Below are 2,225 nucleotides of genomic sequence, written 5' to 3'. Positions count from 1 at the left end.
TCATATCTTCGAGAGATAACTTGAAGAACAATTGAAGAATGAAAAGGATCCTTGATGAACCAGCATGTAGAACCTCCATGAAGAACTCCGGTAACAAAATGATGATAAAAAGAAAGAGAAGTTAAAAACACAAGGTGAAGCCTTATAGTGAATTAGATGGATCTTCGCGACAATATAATTGAGAGAGCTTGGAACTCCGGGAAAAGAAAAGATAAAAAATTGAAACCGAGAATTTTTTATGAACCTCCGGAATTAGGAATTGAATTCACTCGATGAAACAAGAATAAGAATTATATTATGCTTATCCTTCACCAATTTAAATTGATGACAAGAAACGGATTTTGCATAGTACTTATTCTCGTAGAAAAAATTTAAGAGATATATAGCGTAAACTTGAAGAGGCCTTCGATGAACCACCGGTAGGACTGAAACAACGAATGAATTGATATGAACACAAAGGAAGAGAAATCTTGAACAAACTATCGTAGAATTGAAAAAGAACATAGCAAAGGCACAATTCACCGGGAAGACTTGGAAAATGAATGAAGATACTTGTGGGGATTTGATACAAGAGAACGAAGAGATCACGAACTAATTAGAGAATACTTGAGCGATGCACCAATAAGATTTAGAGAAAGAGAGCTGAAAGCTGAGAATGAATACTTCTGAGATGATGGGCTCTGGAGAATCAAACTGCAAAGACTCTTGAATTGCTCCGGATGGGTGAAAATAATTCTCACAATCGAAAACAATTATGAGAGGATGGCATCCATCTTGAACTTCGCGTCTTTGAGAGAACGGATAAGATTTCGAGGAAAAACTCTTCTTCAGTCTTCAAATGTTGAGAATGATGACGAGAACCACCACTGAGAATTCTTTCGACACTCCGGGAGAATCAAAAGCGAAGAGGTTGAGCCAACGATGAAAAGAATTTGACCAATCTTGGAGAAATACATTTGACTGATGACAATTCATTCTTACGTCAAACTTTAGAAGATTTGAGAATATCTCCGAGAAAATAGAAGAGTCAGGTAAGATCCTGGGAAAAGACCTGTGGGTTAGGGCCCACTCAAAAGATACACCGTTGAATAATTTAAAGGAAGATTGTGCCGTTTGAATTAAATGGTTTGAATGTGGTAACAACCTCGAAATAGGTTGAACAGACCTTGAATGAAAAGACGAGCCTTTTGAGATATCTTCAGCACTCTCAAACAAATGAATAGCAAGAGGTGAATGATTATGAGGTGCACCGGCATGAGAAGGTATTTGAAACGAGGAAAATGATATGATCAACAAAGCTTGAATTGGATCCACCGGAGAAGAAAAGAGAACAAGAATGATAACTTGTAGAGCATCCTCATGAGAATCAACGGATAAGAATATTGACGGAAAAGAATGGAGAGACTTCTCATCAATAACATGATAGTTGACTAAGAAATCCGAATCCTTGAAGAAAAAAATGGGTGGGTGGGCGGGAATGTTGGAAATATGCCCTAGAGGCAATAATAAAAGCATTATTATTATATTTCCTTGTTCATGATAATTGTCTTTATTCATGCTATAATTGTGTTATCCGGAAATCGTAATACATGTGTGAATAATAGACACCAACATGTCCCTAGTAAGCCTCTAGTTGACTGGCTCGTTGATCAACAGATAGTCATGGTTTCCTGACTATGGACATTGGATGTCATTGATAACGAGATCACATCATTAGGAGAATGATGTGATGGACAAGAACCAATCCTAAACATAGCACAAAGATCGTATAGTTCGTTTGCTAGAGTTTTCCAATGTCAAGTATCCTTTCCTTAGACCATGAGATCGTGTAACTCCCGGATACCGTAGGAGTGCTTTGGGTGTGCCAAACGTCACAACGTAACTGGGTGACTATAAAGGTATACTACGGGTGTCTCCGAAAGTGTCTGTTGAGTTGACACGGATCAAGACTGGGATTTGTCACTCCGTATGACGGAGAGGTATCACTGGGCCCACTCGGTAATGCATCATCATAATGAGCTCAAAGTGACCAAGTGTCTGGTCACGGGATCATGCATTACGGCACGAGTAAAGTGACTTGCCGGTAACGAGATTGAACGAGGTATTGGGATACCGACGATCGGATCTCGGGCAAGTAACATACCGATTGACAAAGGGAATTGTATACGGGGTTACTTGAATCCTCGACATCGTGGTTCATTCGATGAGATCATCGAGGAGCGTGT

Source organism: Triticum aestivum, chromosome 7A (genome assembly GCF_018294505.1).
Source record: "Triticum aestivum cultivar Chinese Spring chromosome 7A, IWGSC CS RefSeq v2.1, whole genome shotgun sequence".
In the NCBI taxonomy this organism is placed as follows: domain Eukaryota; kingdom Viridiplantae; phylum Streptophyta; class Magnoliopsida; order Poales; family Poaceae; genus Triticum; species Triticum aestivum.
Note: the sequence above shows the minus strand (reverse complement) of the source record.